Genomic DNA, 19263 nt, shown 5'->3' with positions numbered 1-19263 from the left:
GGCTACAGTAGCTGAGTTGAGTATGACAAGTGACTTGCTCAAAATAACGGAAACTTAACTGTCTCACACAGTTTAGGTTTTCTGGAGGCAAGTCTAAAATCAGTTTATGTCCTGAAAGCTGTACGGGAATGCTTTCCTGGTCTTTCCCCAGATTTTGGTGGTTTTCTGGCAATCTTTGGCATCCCCCGACCCACCCTTTATTTCTTTCTAAAAGGCACCTTCTATGTTTTAGGCAAGTGCTCTACCACCAAGCTAACTCCCAGCCCTCTTCGGAACTCTATTCTGTTCCGAAGAAGGTGTTCTTTCTGCCTCAGTGTCTTTGTGACTCTACTTATAAGGCCATCAATCACATCAAGTGGTTGAATTAGGGTTTTTTTTCTTATAAGAACCCCAGGCCTGGAGGCAGAGAGCTAGTTCCAGGACAGTCTCCAAAGCCACAAAGAAACCCTGTCTCAAAAAACCAAAAAAAAAAAAAAAAAAAAAAAAAAGAACCCCAGTCCTATTGGAATAGAGTGTGATCCCCACTTAGCACCCGTCCTCTGTTGGGATAGAGATGTGACATCTACTCAGCATCTGCAACAGCCTGAAAATCAGGATGCATTTGCAGGCAAAGGGGTTTAGGATTTCAATGTATCTTCTTTTAGAAGACACAATTCCCTCCATAACAGATCCATTCCTCTGTGTAGAACTGCATCCTGAGGCACTGAGTCTCCATCTGTAGTAAAGCCAGCTGGTTAACTGATGGGTTCTGAGTCAGAAAGCTTGGGTTGAAATCTTGACTTTGTTGTGTGTGACTAAGGGATTTGAAACAGGAATACATTATAATCAGAGTTCTTGAGGTTGGTGGAGGATTAGGACAGAGACCTTTGCTCCATGCTGGGGTTTAAGTGTTGGGAAGTACTAGTTACTCATGTGCAGTTAGAGTCACTCCCTGATTCTTCTCATTGACTTCCCTAGGGGTATCCTCTGCAGTCACATTGACCTGGCACATAATCAAATGCATATTCTTTGTAGGGGAACTGGAAGTGGAGTGGAGAGCAGGAGGGACTCCTTTAATGTATACACATAGTAGACAGCTCATATTTACCACCCATTGAAATGACTTTGTGGACTCTTCCAACAGAAATGGTAGGTCATTTCTCAAAGACATGACCTTGAGATTGGAGAGGCTATTAAGAGACTGATGTTTTACAAAAGAGCGTCACAAGGAGCTAGAGATGTAGCTAGGTTGGCAGAGTGCTGGTCTCCTATGCAAGAGGCCCTGGGTTTGATCCCCAGTCCTGGTCACATAAGCCAGGGTTGCCACCAACATCTGTAACATCAGCACTCAAGAGGTAGAAATGTGAGAGGGAGGAGGAAGACACTCTTAGCATTTGGCTATTTTCTTCTACTTAGTGGGTTCTGGAGATTGAAATCATATCTACCAGCTTGGCAGCAGGTGTCTTTACTCTCTAAGCTACCCCATCAGGCCCACACACCCTGTTTTGTTTTGTTTGTTTGATTTGGTTTTTTGAGACAGGGTTTCTCTGTATAGCCCTGGATGTCCTGGAACTCACTCTGTAGACCAGGCTGGCTTCGAACTCACAAAGATCCTCCAGAGTCTGCCTCCTGAGTACTGGGATTAAAGGAGTACACCACAACCACCCCACTACACACCCGGCTTTTTAACACAGGTGCTGGCATTCCAAACTCAGGTCTTCAAGCATGTATAGCAATCACTTTCACCACTTTTAATTTTAAGCTATCTCTCCAGCCCCCTAGTTTTAATTTTTCCTCTTTTCTTGCTTTTTTGCTTCTCCTTTTAAAGAATAGTCCCCACTTTAAGCCATGTATGGTGGTGTGCAGCTGTAATCATAGCACCAGGGAGACTAACATGAAAGAACCGCAAGTTTGAGCCAGTCTGAGCTACCCGGTAAGAACCTATCTAAAGCAAAGCAAAACCAACGCATCCTCAAATACGTGTGTAGGTGTGTGTGCTCCCTTTTTACATATTTGTATTTCTTACCCATTCTCCTTTTAACTCTAGACTTGCACATCCACCTCAGCCGCTATTTGCAAAAGCAGTACAAAGTTAATGGGTCCCAAATAAAGCAAATGCTTGTCTATCAGCACTTTCCCCATTCTCGGTTCCCACAGTAACTCAAGCCAGAGGGACCTTAACCATAACAATGCGAGTGAGTCTTGTCCCTCTGCTTCTAACAACCCCAGAGTCACTGAGTGCTGGGCCCTTGGTGTAGGCCAGCCTCTAGTCTCAAATGAGTCAAATACTTCAGCTTCTTGACCATCCCTTCTGCCGTAGTCAGTTACTAATCTACTATTAGTATTTACAGAACAGGTATGGCTGGACTTAAATTTGGGGGTGGGGTGGAGAGATGGCTCAGTGGTTAAGAGCACTACCAAATCTTCCAGAGGACCGGAGTTTGGTTCCCAGGCTCCACATGGAGGCTCTAAACTGGTTTGTAACTTCAGTTCCACAGGATCCAGTATCTTCTTCCATCCGTCACAAGCATCAGGCACTCACATGATGTATATACATGTATGCAGGCAAACACTCATACATATAAAATCTTTAAAAACACTCGGGAGGCAGAGGCAGGCGGATCTCTGTGAGTTGGAGGCTAGCCTGGTCTACAGAGCGAGTTCCAGGACAGCCTCCAAAACAATACAGAGAAACCCTGTCTCAAACCACCCCCCAAAAAATCTTTAAAAACAATTGTGGGAGGTTTACTTATAGTTAGGAACTCAACTCTGTAGCTCAGGGTGCCTTGTAATTGTGGCAATCCTCCTGCCTCAGCCTCCAAAGTGCTACCTCATGAAATAAATGAGTTAAGACAGTAGATACATGAAATTATATTTACCATTCTCAGTAAGCATATAGTCTCTTTTTAAAATTTAAATTCACTTGATCACCAGTGAAGATTTTTCCAAGTAATGGTTAGTTCATTTTGGTTTGGGTTTTGTTGTTATTTTGTTTTTTGAGGAAGGGTTTCTCTGTGTAGCTTTGGCTGTCTTAGAACTCACTCTGTAGACCAGGCTGGCCTCGAATTCAGAGATCCGCCTGCCTCTGCTTTCCAAGAACTGGGATTAAAGGGGATGGCCACCACCCGTCTAGGACCAAGTAATGGTTAGCTATTAGTATGGTATCTTTTCTATATTGTGTTCAAAAAATGTGCATCTAAAGTACCATGTTGCCTCTGTAATGCCAACACATGGGGATGTGGAGGCAGGAGGATCAGGAGTTCAAGGTCAGCCTCAGCTACCTTGCCGGGTTGAGGCCAGTGTAGGTTACACGAGAGTATCAGGATATCAAAATAAGCAAGAAACAAAAAATGCCTAGGTTTGAAGGTTCAGAGCGGAGCTGGCCAGCGGAACGCCCGTCCTATCCGATTGTCTGAAGGCATTTTATTTTCCAAAGTTGTTGTGGGAGGCAGTAGTGACCCTCTTCTTCGAAGGCAAACTTTCTAAGACCCCAAAACCATTTAGAGGGAAGTCATTACGACATCACTGGGTTTGCGAAAATGGGAAAGCAAATGGTATTCGAGTGCTACACAGTATCCATAATACTGAGCAATTTTAATGGCCATCTATTATACTCGCAAGGTTACGGGAAGGCTAAATTCCGAGACAAGGGGGAGCCTTGTCCCTCACCAGCTTCTCCGGCCTTTTCCAAGGGACACACCATCCGAAAGCAGGAACATGGGAAGAAGCAGAGCCCCCACGCGCGCCAAGTTCACTGTGCCCGGCACGAAGACACAAGAATCCACCCCGGCCGGAGCGCGGGACGCCTAGCCATCCCCCTACGCCCCCCACCCCCCCTTGACTACAACTCCTCTCGCGAGAGCATCGGCAGGGCGGGCCCGAACGGCGCCGGGATGTCAGCGGAGCGCTCCAGACCGCGCCCCTCTTGGCGCAGCTGGGAAAGAGGCGCGCGCAAATCGGGGAGGACGCTGCCAGTGTGGCGCACGCGCAAGAGGGTGAGCGGGCGAGGGGGAGGAGGTGGGGGCCCGAGGGCGAGGGGCGGGACTTTGCGTCGCGCCGCGGGCACGTCGTTGCGCGTCCTCAGTATTTAATGTCTCTGTGTTCGCCCGGCCTGGGCTAGCACGTGGGGGAGCGGCCGGAGCGCGGCGCAGCGCTGCAGGGCAGGGCCGCTGGGCTAGGTGGGGGCCAGGGGGCGGTGGCGGGAGGACTGTGTACCAAGACGGTCGCCCGGGAGCAGGTAAGTAGCGGCTGGCGCGGGCACCCGCCTGCCGGGCCCGGAGGGAGAGCGAGTTGGGGTGATGGGGAGCCTGGGGTGCAGGTGCAGGGTGCGACACCCGTGCCAGGTGCTCCGGGGACGGAGCGGTGTGTGCACGGCGCCCGCTGTGAATCGGGCGGGTCTGAGACTCAGTGACCCGCGCGCCCCCTGGTCCTCTTTCCCCGTCGAGCTGGTGCTGACAGATAGCGTGCGCTTAGCTTGGGGCGCCGCTCTGAGCCACTGCTTCCCCCTCCCATCCCCCCACGTCACTGGCCTCTAGGATGGAGATGAGGGAGCAATTCCCCCGGCGCCCCGGTGCGCCTCAACTTTCCCGGTGCTGGCTCACCCTTCTGGGTAGCGAAACCGAGCGCGTCCCACCCAAGGTCGCCCAGCCTCTCTCGGGTTTACTTTTCAAAGGTCGTGTGTACCCAGTTTGAGCGTGGAGAGGAGGCAGCGGGGCGGTCTCTGTCCAGGACCCAGTGCCCAAAGCAGGAGAAGAGGTCCTTGGGGACCGATCTCTTTCCTGCCTGAGGGATCGGAGTTGGAATTGGTCACTTTCAGAGCCTCGTCTAACTTCTGGGTCCGGTTGATTCGTTGTGGGTTGTCCCGGCGGTGGTGGCAAACCCGAGCAGGTAGGCAAGGTTCCTGGAGTTCAGTGCTGCGGACTATTGGAGCGGGCTCTGCCGTCGCTGCGGGGAGGATGGGATGCGAGACAAGTCCCTAGCCTATTGGCGTTGGAGGGACCATAAGAGCCGAGTTAGGATCGGGAGGTCGAGGTCTTGGGTATCTTCAAGGGGATTAGTATTTGGGGCCCCATAGCGTGTCTCGAGAGGTGCCCGCTGACTCCTGGCCTGTGTGGAGTCCAGTGTCACGTGTTATGCTCCGCCTTCCTTCCCGCCCCAGGTCGGTGATCTGGAGGGACTTTGCAGGGGTCACGGAGGCACTTTGCAGGGGTCATAGATAAAATGTGCTTGGGGAGACCCCCTGGACGCGTAAGAGGCCGACATTCCGGTGTCAACTACCCCTGTGTCCTAGGTTATGGCTTTTCCTGTTTCCTTTCCGCGGGAGGGAAGGTGCTGATGGTATTGGGCTATGCAGAAGAGACCTCTGGGAAGCCCTGTATATAACGGGACCTTTCTTTTCCGGGAAAAGCCTCCGGCGTTCGGTACCTTTCTATCCTTGGGCTGTGATTAACACAAACCCGGTGGACTTCGCTCCAGGTGCGAATGGAGGCTTCTCAAACCCAGTAGGATAGGGTGTATGTGTAGGGCAATTAGTGAGGTTAAACTGCCGATCTTTCCCCTACTGAGGTTGAGGCTGCTTGGGGTTTAAATTTAACTCCTGCAGTGAAATTAGGGCTGCTGGACCTGATGTAACCATCTCTCTGTTGGTTTGCCACCTCCCTCTGTACTCGAGTACTGCAATTGTCATCCAGGAACACAGTTCACAAAAGCTGTTGCTTCAGGAAATTAACCTTACATGCTGGTTTAACTGCAAAATCCTTGCCAAACTAGTAACCGTGTGGTTTTTTGTTTTGTTTTAAATGTTTAACTTTAGAAGGTGAGACTTAAGAGTCTCACCCATTCCTCTCTTATAGGTACAGAACATTTAGAACTCCGTGAAGGAGTTCTCATATAGAATTCTTCTGTTATTGGCATTTAAGTGGTTCACCTGCAGATTATTTAGGACTTTTTCAGAGCCCAAGGAACAAGTGAGGTTATGGTTGGGGAGTTTTTTTGGACTTGTTGTTGAACCTTCTTTTCACCTCTAACCTGTTTTGTAGGTTCTAGGTAATTCCTGGGTGTAGTCTTGTGAAATATGAAAGTGGCCTTGGGTTAGAGGAGGTCCTCGTACCCTACAGGTATGCAAATCACTAAGGCTTCATTTTGCTAACTCAGTAGGCCTGAGGTGTAGGTGTGCAGGTGGCTATCCAACCCAGTGGGTGAGACCTGGTCTAGGTTTAGTGGGTTTGTGTCTGTGTGGCTTTCCCGTTTCCCAGCTGTTGGTAGAAATTGCATTCACACTTGGCCCCTGCAGGACGACAGCCTAGATACAGGTATCTGTTGTACATCCCCTGATCAGATGCTGAGAGCAATGTGTCAGGTTGCTGAGCATCAATACTTTAAAGCAATGTCTTGCTAACCAGTAAGCCAGATTATACTTGGACCTGACCCAGAGGCTGGTCATAGCCATAGTTTATGGAGGAAGGTAGTTTTAACTTCCGATTTTCCCTTTCTCATCCTAAATATGGAGATCATAAATTTGAGACTTAGGACTATGTCTGGCATATGGCAGACACTTAAGTATAGTATCGTTCACTCCCAAATGAATCTCTGTTTGACTCAATCTTTTGATTATTTAAATATAAAAGCACTCCCTCCCCTAGCCTCTGACCTAGTAACTTGCTTCGAAGGAAAGAGAAGACAAATTGATTTCTCCATGCTTTGCCACCTAGCCTCCTGGGTCAACATGTCTCGATGAAACTGGCATTTTAAGGCGTCAGAGCCTAGAGAGCTGCCCTGTTTTCTGAGGCCACTCCTTCCTAATCTTCCTCGTGAGTCTGCCATGCCTGGGCCTCTCTGCAGCCCAGTCTTTTCCTGTTTGAGGGAAGTTTGTGTCTGGTATTTGTTTCTTCGAATAATCCTAGGAACTTTATTATAGGGAGGTGCTTGGGCTCTGTGGGCCCCATGCCCCACTGAAATCATCTCATGTTTGGAAGATGCTAATCTCCTTAGTGGGGTATGTTTTAAGTCCTAAATCTTGCTTCATAGGGCAAGTTTTTATTCTTTCCTGGTGTAGCCAGTCTCTCCTTCTTTCTCAAGTACTTGGGATTGAATATAGGAGCTTTATGCATGGTAAGTACAGTACCATTGAGCTTTAGCCCCAAGTGTTCTTTTTCTTTCTTTCTTTTTTTTTTTTTTTTTGAAACAGGGGTCATGCTGTGTAAACTGAGGCCAGCCAAAACCACAATCCTCCTGCCTCAGTCTCCCAAGTGCATCTCCGTTCACCTCTTCCTTACCTTTGTTTTCCTCCTCCTGATGGTGCCTGCCACTCTGTGCATGTCTCTGCCATTTGGATGCTCTTGCAGCTCATGTCTGTAAACACTCTGTTCCCTGTCCTGTATACTGGCCGCTTGGGTTCACTCAACCTTGTCATTGAGGCCCATTTGCATCAGGAGCAAAGCAAGGTAACAAGGAGACTTCTGGAGGAAAAGCATGCAGTGCTCAGGATAGAGGAGGCCTGTCGCTGCTGGCCTTAGCTGGCAGAGTTCAGGACTTGCTGTAGCTCTTCAAGCTCTCAACAGCCGGTTGGCTGGTAAAAGAGACTTGGTGAATGAAAAGCATTAAAAGGTGTTCTGATTATGGGCTGGAGGTAGGGAGGAGAGAGAGAGAGAGAGAGAGAGAGAGAGAGAGAGAGAGAGAGAGAGAGAGAGAGAGAGAGAGAGAATGAGAGAGAGCATGAGAGAGAGAGAGAGCATGAGAGAGAGCATGAGAGAGAGAGAATGAGAGAGAGAGAGAGAGAGAGAATGAGAGAGAGAGAGAGAGAGAATGAGAGCATGAGAGCGCAAGTGCTGGTAGCCTCAGGCTTATACCTAAAGTATTGGGATTGTGCCCTGGGAGTTAAGGAAGGTGCTTGGGGGCTGCTAGAGCAATGTGGTTGGGTTACCATGCTGGGCATGCAAGTCATGGACATTTCATCGCTGTAAAAAGTTTTGGTTGGTGCAGGTCTACAATATTGTTTGTCCTGCTCCAAAATCTTACTTGTCTCATCTGTAAATCTGTTATAAAACATGATTTTTGGGTTTTAGTATTAATAGTTCAAAAATCCAACCGCTTTGGTGACAAAGTTTTTCAAGGAGTGTTAAACAAGTTTTGGTCTTGGGGTGTAGTTCCTTAGGAAATAGATTGAAAAATGAATTTAGTGAGAGGTCTGTGGATGTGAACATGGAACGGATTGGTCAGACTTGAGAGCTTTGCTCATTACTATAAAGGGCCTTATTGGTTCTCTAAGACCTGTCTGTGTTCCTTGTCCTCCAAATGTTATGCCACCAGACCTGATAGTTTCCAAAAGGACCTATGTGAAACCTCTCTGTTAAAGCAGTTTGAATTTTTATGCTGTGTGTGTAATACTTTCTTCTTTTTTGACACAGGGCCTGCCTGTGTGTCTCAGGCATGTACTGTATAGGCCCCAGTCAGAACCTCCCAAGTGCTGGGATTACAGACATGAGTTACTGTGTCTGACTTCCTACCAGCCCATCTTAATGTTGAGGTGTCTTTTTACACAGTGGGAAAGGAGTGACCTTGGTGTTGATCCTGAAATGCTGATGTGGAGAGTGGACAAATGTCTACTTACCCCACATAGGGATCACAGGGCAGATCACAGGGCAGACCAAAGTGTGCATACCATCTTAAGTCCAGCTTGGTGAACTAGTGAGTTTTATTGGGGTTACTTATAGGAATAGTGTGAGGGGTAACTTACAGGAACAGAAACGACTCAAAGACAGTTTCATCACCAAGGCCCAGCCCAGCACGTGTGACAGCTCAGAGAAGCTGGAAACCTGGAGCACCCTACACAGCGCTCCACAGGTTGGGAGTGTCCTTTCCAAGTGACTCTGGTCTGAAGCTCTTGCGTGCAGCTCTGGTGCTTTCTGCTTCCTCGTCTGGTCTCAGAGCCTTCTCTGCTGCTCTTCTCAGTCTTCCTTGTCCCTCTGAGAGGGACTCTCAGCTTTTATAATTTGCTGTCAGGGAGGAGCCTGGTGAGTCTGTTCAGCTTCAGGGAGTTCTTGAAGCTAATTTTTAGCAGTTTGCATCTTTGTTTAATTAAGTGGCTCCCCTGCAGGATGGAATGTTTTGATCTGGGAAGAAATTTGAAAGAATCAGGTACTGGGTCTGCTGTGTTTGGACCCTTCTGAAGTGGCCTTGAACTTAACGATACAAAGTGCAGCCTGCATTTGATGAGCACCTATTAGAATGCTCTATATTAATTTATTGATTTATTGAAATAGGGTCTTACTATGTTGTCATAGCTGGTTCCAGGCTCTGGGCTCAAGGAATTCACCCCTCAGCTTTCCACATAGCTAGGACTACGGGTACATACCATTACTACTTAGGCGACTTTTTTCTTTTCTTTTTTTTAAACCATGATGTTTTTATCTTTCATCTCTGAGGTTAAATATCTCTAGTTTGAAACTGAGATCCCCCAAAGAGGGTAGGTAAGTGACCCCCCAGGACACTGTCAGTTTTGGGCTGGCTTTGGATCAGAGTTGATGTATTTTTACTTCCCCATACCTGTCTGTCCTTGAGACTGTATTTATTGCTCCATTAACACCACCTCTTCATCCACAATGTGAAACTGGAGTTTTCAAGAATGGAAAGTTTATCCCACAGACTGAGCCTGTTAAGTATTTATTTTGAGTCAGTTAAGCCTCATTACAATCCCATGAAGCTATTCAGGTCCCATTTCACAGGGAACTGAAGTTCAGATCTTATTCCTTTAACTCTTTACAAAGCCCTGTCATTATTAGGGAAATGCACCTTTGAAATACATGAGTAATTACTGAATAAGAAAGCCCCAGGGTCTGGGAAACTGAGCAGGTTGCAAGACAACCTTGAAGTCACTCATTCCCTGGCTAATAATAACATTGCCTGTCAGACCTCATGTGGAGGTCATGAGACCATCCCCTGGCCCTCCGTGGGTTGTTACCCAGGAGAGGAGGAGACAGCAAGATCATCCAGGGCAGCCCCCAGCCCCTTCTCTCCAGCCTTGGCCTGGCTGTGCCTTTGTGAGGTTGAGAGATGGCGCCCTGTTTGGAGGTCTGCTGTTCATCTCTTCCCTGTCACTCCAGCAGAGGCGGAGCACGAGTGATTTCTGACTTGTCCGGCTGCCCTGGAGAGAGACCAGCTCTTGAGAATAACCTCCCAGCTTTGTCCTTTGGCTTTGGTGTGACCCATGCCACCAAGCTTGTGGTTATTTTTAGCAGGTGCCATCCTTCAGGAGAGTCAAGTGCATGTGGCTGTAAGTGTCTGGGACAGCTCCTATGGGGAGGAGACTAAAGCCACCCTTAGAAACTGCTGTAGCCTCTGAGCACTGGCCCATTAAGAAGTCTCTGAGGTCTTTTCTATTCTGGGTTTGGGGGCAGGACCAGACAGGCATGTGATTGAGGCCGACAGTGAGCCAGGAGATGGGTCAGGTACTATCTCAGGAAATGAGCCCCCTTGACACCCCAGTAGCGAATTTCCTGGAAAAACTTTTAACCCCCATTTCCCACCCATCCCTGCCTTTAGGTGAAGTTGCTCACACCTGAGGGCTGGCCACTAAATAGCATAAAAAGTCTGAAACTACTTGTTGACTGGCAATCCAATTACTGGTGTCTTCTGGCTTTCATCAAGATACAAACACGGGAGGTGGCGGTGTATGTAAAACCCAGGAACTTTCCTATGCTGGTCTCTACCTCTGAGGCACATGAGCAGCCAACGCCCCCTACCCCTAGTAGGAATTTTTTTGCTGGGAGGAAGCCACTGAGGCGGAAGAGGGATGAAAAAGGAGTTTGACAAGTTTGCCATGTTCCTCATACTTTTCTTTCCGCTCTCCCCCTTCCTCCTTCCCTCTAGCTCAGCTGCCAACTCCAGCCCATCTATCTGTTTCTGATTAAGAAAGCTTCAAGCCATATAAGGCCCTCTGTGGCCTATGGTTTATGTTGGCTGGAGAGCAAGGTTGTTGCAAGGCCTGACTCAAGGACTAGTGGGAACTTATGTGAGGGTGTGTGTGTGTGTGTGTGTGTGTGTGTGTGTGTGTGTGTGTGCGTGCGCGCGCAGGCGCGAGTGTGCATGTGTGCGCGTGTGTATGTACTATATGTGGGTGCATCTATCTCTAGGGGCTGGACTCACTTGGGAGGTAGTGCTAGGGCACTGGTCCAGCCATGGCTAATGTGTAAGTGGCTGCAGGACTTCCTACCAAGCACGTTTGCTGGGATTTTTGGTAAAAACAAGCCGGTTTACCCAGAGAACATACCTGTTGTATTTCTGGGGGCAGTTTATGGGTTTAGAACAAAGCACTCTCGGGGGCAGTTGCCTCTCTGGAAGTATGTTCCTGCATGTTCCTGTGAGTCCCATGATTCCTTAAGTTTAGCTTCTGTGGGGGGTGTGGAGCCAGCCATTCCTCTGACCCTCTCTTGGCCTCTCCTTGCTGTCCCTTGAGCTAGTCAAGCCTGTTCCTGCCTGAGGACTTTCTCTGCCTGGGGCTTTCTCTCCCTCTCCGAACCACCTTCATCCTGGCATGGCTCCCACCATTTCAGCCCTGACGCTCTGATGGCCCTGCTTCCAAGAGGCATTCTCTCACCCTTCTGCATAGATCTTCCCATTCCATAGACTCCCTAGCCTTTCTCATCTTAACTGCAGGGCCCAGAAAAGACAAGGAAGCATTTCTTAGCCTTCCCATTACTTTTACATGCATGGGGAATGTGCCAGAGGTGCCTCAGGGCTCTGTGCTCTCAACCAGTTCGGAGACTACAGGCATATTGCATCTGGTTCTTCATTGTACTGTCTTAGTATCTGAAAGTTGAGTCTGCATCCCTTCCACCTTTGCTGCCTGAGACAACTCTCCCCAGCTTCCATGGAGCTAGCTCACAGTGGTTATCACCTTTATTAAATGATGGGTCTTGCTATGCTAAGGGTGGGGAGACTATTGCCATGATTCCCAAAAGCTCTGTCAGTAAGCATCGTCTCTTCTTGATTTTAACTTCTGTGTTAGTTTAGGGATATCTCAAGAAAAAATGCCATCAGTTATGAGAAAGGAGAACATTACAAGTTTGTACGTGAGTTGACACTACTGCATATTTGTCTTGGTTAACAAGCAAGACATACTGTGTGGTCACAGCATCCGCTGCCACTTGTATCTAGTTTAAGCATGAAGTGTTAGCTGGTCATGGTGGCATATGCATGTTGTCCCAGTGCATGGAGGCTGGGCAGGAAGGAAGGTTATGGTTTTAAAAAGTCAGCATGAGCAACACAGTGAGAACCTGCCTCAAAAACCCAAACCAAGACTCTAGATCAGCAGTGAAGTCTGTCACAACATTGCTTATGGAAGGAGAGATATTTGTTTATTATTGTTCTGGGGATTGAACCCAATGCCTTGGCAGGCCACACTGACTTTCTGATTATGTACACAGTTTGAAAGGACAGTCCCTTGCCGGGCCTGTAACTCACTGGTACAGGGCTTTCCCACAATGCACCAGACAGACTTCGGGTATCTCCAGATAAAAATCATTGTCACATGAGAGGATTTTGAAAGTTACCTTGAGCCTTTTCTCCTTTTTTTTTTTTCCTATGTATTTTTAATTGTGTCCAAGGAGGCCAGAGAGATGGTGTTCCCTGGAGCTGGACTCGAGGTGGTTGTGAGCCACTTAGTGTGGGTGCTGGGACCTGAACTCAGGTCCTCTGTAGAGCAGTGCATGCTCTTAACTGCTGGAGCCATCACTCTAGCTTTTCTAGCTGTCCTGTGGCTTTTACCTGTTTCTAGTCTGCCTGCCTGCCTGCCTGCCTGCCTGCCTCCCTCTCTTTTCTTTAAATACTACTGTCTAGTTTTCTACTGTGAAAGAGTGTTCATCCCTACACCTACCTTCTTTCTCATTTTCTCAGTAGAGCAGTAGCATAATTTGATAGTTGCTATTCATAAACATTATCTTTAGCCACCAAGTTCTTGGTTTCTCATAGCCCCCCCTTCACTGTGTAGCTCAGGCTTGCCTGGTATTCACCATCCTCCTGCCTCAGCCCCCAACCCCTCCCCAAGTACTGGGATCATACGTACACACCACCATGCCTCGCCTTACTTGCTTTCTATACTTTTCTGTGTCTTTACCTGCTCCCTGCTTCTCCTGAGCCTCTGCCATTGTGGCAGGCTTTATGCCATTGGGGGAAGGCTTTTGTGATTAAGTATATCAGGTCCTCCTAAGAGTGTGTTGCTCTGGGGATATATCCCTCTCTGTTGGTTCTGTCTCCTCTTCCTCCTGGGAATTCTCTGTCGTGTTTCTTCCTGGATTTTTTTTTTTTTTTTTTTTTGGTTTTTCGAGACAGGGTTTCTCTGTGGCTTTGGAGGCTGTCCTGGAACTAGCTCTTGTAGACCAGGCTGGCCTCAAACTCACAGAGATCCGCCTGGCTCTGCCTCCCGAGTGCTGGGGTTAAAGGCGTGCGCCACCAACGCCCGGCTTCTTCCTGGATTTACTCCCATGTCTTGGTGGAACACATCCTCTAGTTCTTGCTGAGAAAGTGTGTGTGCATAGGTAGATGGCTAGCAAGAAGGATGCTGATGTGTACAGGAGAGCAGGCACCTTCGAAGGTGCGCATTGTGAGGATGTGACTGAATACAGACTGCTCGGCAAGGACAACTAAGCCAGGCAGTCCCTTCCCCCAAGCTAGCAGAAGGCTTTGCCTTTGGGAGTTGTGAAGGAGAGGCGATCTGGATTTGAGTACTCAGATGGCAGTGAAAGTGGCTATTGAGTGCAACCCAACAGTCCCCTCATCTCCACACAAGGACACTAGAACATCCCACCCGAGGAAAATGGCACTCTGTTTTCTTCTTGTTCCTCCGACCACCAGACACTTTTCCTGTCTTTTGGACGAGTCAGTGGCAGAGTGGGCAGAGGTCATGGTTTTTGAACTCCAAAAAGCTGTAGGAAGTTTAGTTTCTTATTCATTTCTGTCCCCACACTGCCTGGTACTTGGCGTTGCCAATAGTATTGAATAAAAATTTCCTCTTAAGCCCTTGTGATTTCTTGGTTGCTGGCCTTGCATCAGTTGTTGGCCAGATATCAACATCTTTTTTTTTTTTTTTTTTTGGTTTTTCAAGACAGGGTTTCTCTATTGTTTTGGAGGCTGTCCTGGAACTCACTCTGTAGACCAGGCTGGCCTCGAACTCACAGAGATCCGCCTGCTTTTGCCTCTAAGAGTGCTGGGATTAAAGGCGTGTGCCACCAACTCCCAGCTAACATCTTTTTCTTGTCTCTTGTGAAGGCAATACACCACCTTCTGGTTTTTATCTCCTTGGTCTTGAGACAGGGTCTCTAATAAATGATCCTTCTGTTTCAGCCTCTGGGATTAGTTCTGGGATTATGACCTCTTAACTATGCTTGTCATCACATCACTGCTCATACCTCCAGGGCTGGCCCATGTGGTGACGTCTGTGGTGAGGTGGAAACTCCTCCTACCTACGAATACATTCCTGCATCTGCTTTGCCGTAGCCCCCCAGAGCCTGACAGAATTCACTCGTAATGCCAAGTAATAATAAAGAACCTAAGACAAGAGCCAGGGTGAACTGGACAGTCTTTACAGTTTTCAAAAGCACACTCCTACCCCAGGTGAAGTAACTGGGGAGAGCCTGACTGATTTCCGATCCCTGGAGAGGACTGAGGCTGGACCTAAGAGAGGAGAGGGTTAGACGCTATTCTTGTGGGATCTGTTACCCAGTTTTCTTTCTGTAGCCTTGATTTTTATTTTCTGTGTGTGGGTGCTTAGCTTGCATCTGTGAATATGCATCATGTTCATACAGTGCCTTCAGGAGGCAGAAGAGCCGCAGGGGTTTTGAGCCACTGTGTGTAGGTATTGGGCATTGAACCTAGGACCTCTGCAGGAACAGCCAGTATTCTCAACAGCTGAGCCATCTCTCTAGCCCTGTTACCAAATCCTCTGAGCTGGAAGTTAGTTAGCTACTGGCTGGGCTGGCAAGGAAGACACCGTGTCTAGAATAGGAGGTTTGCTTCCAGTTCTTCTTACCTGGGCCTCTTGATTCTAGTTTTCCTTTTTGACCAGAGAAGTTTCACCAAGCAGGTCTTCCTCTTAGATGTTATGTTAAGCTTCTGTCCAATGTGAAACAGGATGAGAAAGTGTTCCTTGAAGTCCTGATAGCTGGCCTACCTACCCACGGAGTTACAGCTACCCTAGGGTGCGCCTGCCTGCCGCCTGCCTGCCTGCTGTCCTGCAAGGCTGTCACAATGGAGGGTGTAGGGCTAACCCTGGGTAGGCCAGCTAGCCATTATGAGCTAACGTGGAATCTTGAGGGTGCTGTCATGAGTCACAGCTTGCTCAGCCCCCCAGAGATGAAGGGAACACCGGCGCTGGGCTAAGACCGGCACACCTGAGGCATGGCTCCATCACTGTGATCCTGGGCCCCAGCCATGCTGCTGTGGGAGAGTGACCCCGGTTCACCATCACCTCCCTTGCCTCAGTGGCAAAAGTGCACTCTGCCAGCAAGGTAGGTGCTGGCCTCACGACTTTGGTCCCGACCTCTCATGTGCTGGAGTTTTCTGGGAAGACCCTCTGGTATTGTGCTGGCCTCTGGGCTGCGGCCACCAGCACGTGGATATTTAAATTAACTGTACATAAGATGAGAAATTGAGTTGTTCAGTCACATTTTGTCAGATTTCCCTCAGTAACCTGTGGCTAGGTGGCAGGCTGCCAGTGTTGGACAGTCATCACCACATGGGGATTGCCCCAGCCGTTACCTCTGGTGCTCTGCCCACTTTGACCAGGCTGCCACTGATTTGACTATAAAGGTCACAACTTACTTTGCCAGCTCCCCTCACCAGCTCTTTAGGTCAGTGGCTAGGACATCTTCAGGCTCTGCCCAGGGACTTTGCTCCTCTGTCCTACTCATAAAGGCATCAGAACTATGTAATGCCATCTCTCCCCGTATCTATTGCAACCTATAGAAATCCTGGCCTTAAAAAGAGAATTTACTTATTTTATGTGGACGAGTGTTTTGTCTGCATACATGTGTGAAGATTGCATGTGTACCTGGTGCCTAGGGATGCCAGAAGAGAAAGTCGGCAACCCTGGAACAGATGGTTATATACTTCCTTATGTGTCCTGGGAACCAAACCCTATTCCTGGGCTTCAAAAAAGCTTTTGTGGTGTGTCCTTGAGTCTGGGCTAGACTTCTACCTGAGCTTCTGGCAGAAACTGCTCCTTGTTAACATCATGCCCAGATCTGAATGTGTGAGTAAGCGAGGGAGCAACTGACTCTAGAGTTGAGAAAACGGTGCTGATGGAAACGAGAGGTTCTTGCTGTTGCAGTCAGGCAGGGAACCCCTGGAAAGAGTGCATGTTCTTCCTTCTCTCAGCGCCTACCCCAGGGAACTTCCTTGGGAGAGCCAGCAGCCTGTTGCTGCTCTCCATATGGGGAATACAGGAGAGCCTGCTGGGCCAGCCAGGCCCCTTCAAGGAGACTTGCTGTGCTGTGCTGTGTTCTGGAGATGGAGCAGCCAGGGCGCACACTTTCCTGGTGGACATCACTGTCCAGAACACAAAGTGGTGTGGATCCACCCACCAGGGCCACGCCCAGACTGGACTTGGCCTCTTGGCTCCTACGCTGTTGTTTTTATGATTGACTTTCCTGTCAGTCACATGCAGCCCCCTTTCCCAGTTACTGCAGCCAAACTGACTTAGTCACTAGGGCCAACACCATTCTGTGCCATTCCCAGGGATTGTCTTGTTTAGAAGGCTCTAGACTGCGGTTACAGTTTTGTTGGCTGGTTTGGGAGTGAGGCCATTACTTCCTTTCCAAAGACTGTTCTGAGAAGCCACAGGTACTTCTGCAAAGAGAAGGGATCCTTTTAGAGCCTGGAGTGAGCAGATACATGCAAAGGCCTGCTGGCTGTAGCACGTGCCTGCCTTGAGCTGTGTGACTGCTTGGCCGCAGGCCAGCAAGCATCTATTCCTGGGCAAATGGACCTGCTAAAAATAAGCAGGCAGCAGTTTAATTCCAGCAGATTCAAAATAGCTGAGTGTCCTCCTCACCAGCCTGGGGCAGGGCCGGGAAGCATCCTTGTGGGAGGCTTTCCCTGATTGCCGACAGCCTGCCTCCTGGTAGCATCCAAGGCTTGTGAGTGTGTTGGGCCCTGTTGTGTTCAGCCCTCTTATATCGTGGGAAGTTGAGAACCAAATGCCACCTGGGCAGTGGTGGCACACACCCTTAATCCGAACACTCGGGAGGCAGATGCAGGTAGAGCTCTGTGAGTTTCAGGCCAGCCTGGTCTACAAAGTGTTCCAGGACAGCCAGGGCTAATCAGCAAAACTGTCTCCAAAAACCAAAAAAAGAAAACAAAACAAACAAAAAAAAGAAAACAAAACCCAGATGCCCAGGACAAAGAACAATTAACAGGCTTTGTTAGGGAAGGAAGGTGGTGGGAAGCCTTGTGAGGCAGAAGGTGTGTGTGTGTGTGTGTGTGTGTGTGTGTATGTACATTCATGCAGGTTCATGCACAGCAGTCCTACTTGAACTTTTGGGAGATTGGTATATGCTATGTTACACCCCACCCCCCCTTTAAATGTGTCACCCCTTACAGACCTGTCAGACCATGTAGTGGCCTCTTATCAGTTCCTAAGAAGGCTGTTTGACATTAGACTGGCTTGGGATGAGGAAGAGAAGGGCTGTTTGTTTCTTGATTGGTAGGAAGTGGAGTTGGTGGAGGGGCATCAGTTGCCTTGGAGAGCCCCCTGTGGGCGCCTACTGGTACCAGCCACTCTTAAAAGAGACAGCTAGGTTTGGTAAGTTGCATTCAAGGCCTTTGGGTGTGTAGCTGCTGATCCCAGGGACTCCATTCTTGGTAGGGAGTAGCTACTGTCCCACCCACTGTCTTGGAAGCATGGGACAAAGAAACCCTGCTCTCTATGAACTCCCTCATGCATCTTTGGTCTTTGCCTGGAAACAGCTGTGGAGAGGGGGGCTTTGTCCTGACCACTCACCCCTCAGTGGCTCTGTGGCCCCAGCCCATACTGGGCCATGCAGCCGTGGCCATTGTGAATGTCTTCTATGTTTATTGTCTTGACTGGTCTCAGGTTAGCAGTGTTCAGCACCACCTAGGAGGCCGGCTGGCACAAGAGAGGGAGACTGGATGGGAAATGTCACCATAACTATTTTTCTGGGCTGTATGTTCAGCTCAATTCCTACAGCAGACTTTGTCTGTACTGGGTACGGTTGAGGCTCAGAGCCTCAGTCTCTGGGAACAAGTCCATCGAGGACAGAGCCGTAGGTAGGCAGTGGTGGTGATAAGCTCAGAGCAGCAGGAAGATGCTGGTCCTGGGCATTTTCTCTGAGCTAAGACTGGGGACAGCTGGTGAAGTGATGGAAGGAGGCCATTGACCAGGTTGGACAATGCTTTCCCCAACTGTAGGCTGTGGGCTCCTGCTTGTTCCAAGTACACTATTTCACTCCTGAAGTCACTTTTCTTCTTCCGTATGAATGAGACTTAGCATAGACCCAGGCAGGGACTCTCATTTTGCTGCTGGGGTGTGTATGTGTGTGTGTAGGTGTAGGATGTTACAGATCAAAGATTCTCAAGCCAGACTGAATACTGGCATCACCTGGGTTTAAAACTAAACAAATCTGATTCTTCCACCGCAGACTGTGAATTGGTTTAGGTGCCACCTTGGCCTCAGGCTCTGGGGAGTTTTCTTACATCTGGTTGTAGTGACTCACACTTGTAACCCAATGGTAATCAGTGGTTGAGAGCCTGAAGCAGGAGAATTGAAAGTCCAAGCCAGCCTGGATGCCAGTAAAACAAAGTAAAAGCTTCCTCAGTGAGGGGACTGGAGAGATGGCTCAGTGGTTAAGAGCACTTGGCTGCTCTTGAAGGGGCCTGAGCTTGGTTCTCAACACACCCAGGTGGCTCTCAACCACCCAGGAGTCCAGTTCCAAGGGATCTGATTCCCTCTTCTGACCTCCCAGGACATTAGCGCACGCACACGCACACACTTAACACTTAAAAAGCTTCCTCAAAGCCAGGCTTTGGTGGTGCGCGCCTTTAATCCCAGCACTCGGGAGGCAGAGGCTGGCAGATCTCTGGGAGTTTGAGGCCAGCCTGGTCTATAGAGCAAGTTCCAGGACAGCCTCCACAACAATACAGAGAAACCCTGTCTCAGAAAAACAAAACAAAACAAAAAAGAAAGAAAGAAAGAAAAGAAAGAAAGAAAGAAGCGTTGATGTCTGCCCCTAGGTATAGTGGAGGGGCTAGCTTATTATAGATAAAAGGGGCGTG

General features: G+C 48.8%; 1 protein-coding gene and 1 long non-coding RNA gene across 4 annotated transcripts in view; one reads left to right on the top strand and one right to left on the bottom strand.

The window, feature by feature from the left end:
• The first annotated feature begins 4102 nt into the window (after nt 1–4102).
• Akap1 (A-kinase anchoring protein 1) overlaps nt 4103–19263 on the top strand; it is a 31879-nt gene continuing 16718 nt past the window's right edge. Inside the window, exon 1 of one of the 3 annotated variants that reach the window (XM_040749458.1) lies at nt 4103–4216. The gene's annotated coding sequence lies outside the window, so the exon portion shown is untranslated. Of the gene's footprint in view, nt 4217–15307; nt 15480–19263 lie in introns of those variants that run through there. The other 2 variants (XR_005878384.1, XM_040749457.1) reach the window with 2 other exon arrangements.
• Nucleotides 8661–15258, bottom strand: LOC121141460. Its single transcript, XR_005878385.1, has 3 exons — nt 15002–15258; nt 9523–9628; nt 8661–9089 (listed from the first exon to the last, which is right to left on the bottom strand). It is a non-coding gene; the product is annotated as an uncharacterized LOC121141460 (long non-coding RNA).

The sequence above is a fragment of the Mesocricetus auratus genome, unplaced genomic scaffold (genome assembly GCF_017639785.1).
Source record: "Mesocricetus auratus isolate SY011 unplaced genomic scaffold, BCM_Maur_2.0 Super-Scaffold_100007, whole genome shotgun sequence".
Classification (NCBI taxonomy): Eukaryota; Metazoa; Chordata; class Mammalia; order Rodentia; family Cricetidae; genus Mesocricetus; species Mesocricetus auratus.
Note: the sequence above shows the minus strand (reverse complement) of the source record. Positions and strands in the feature narration are given on the sequence as shown.